At 58.1% G+C, this 234-nt stretch overlaps 1 non-coding gene across 1 annotated transcript; it reads left to right on the top strand.

The window, feature by feature from the left end:
* On the top strand, positions 1-119 carry LOC116216775. The gene has a single exon (XR_004160227.1). It is a non-coding gene; the product is annotated as a 5S ribosomal RNA (ribosomal RNA).
* The last annotated feature ends 115 nt before the right edge of the window (positions 120-234 follow it).

Genomic DNA, 234 nt, shown 5'->3' with positions numbered 1-234 from the left:
GCCTACGGCCATACCACCCTGGAAACGCCCGATCTCGTCTGATCTCGGAAGCTAAGCAGGGTCGGGCTCGGTTAGTACTTGGATGGGAGACTGCCTGGGAATACCGAGTGTCGTAGGCGTCTATTTTTGCTTTGGCGCTGCTATCTCCAAAGGCGCACGGCCGTTCTGCATTGTTGTTTTTGCACCTTTTTAGCTGGGAATACCCCCCAGCTCCGGCCCACCCGCGCCCCTCTG

The sequence above is a fragment of the Meleagris gallopavo genome, chromosome 6, assembly GCF_000146605.3.
Source record: "Meleagris gallopavo isolate NT-WF06-2002-E0010 breed Aviagen turkey brand Nicholas breeding stock chromosome 6, Turkey_5.1, whole genome shotgun sequence".
Taxonomy (NCBI): domain Eukaryota; kingdom Metazoa; phylum Chordata; class Aves; order Galliformes; family Phasianidae; genus Meleagris; species Meleagris gallopavo.
The sequence above is the reverse complement of the archived record's forward strand: the minus strand, read 5'-3'. Positions and strand labels throughout refer to the sequence as shown.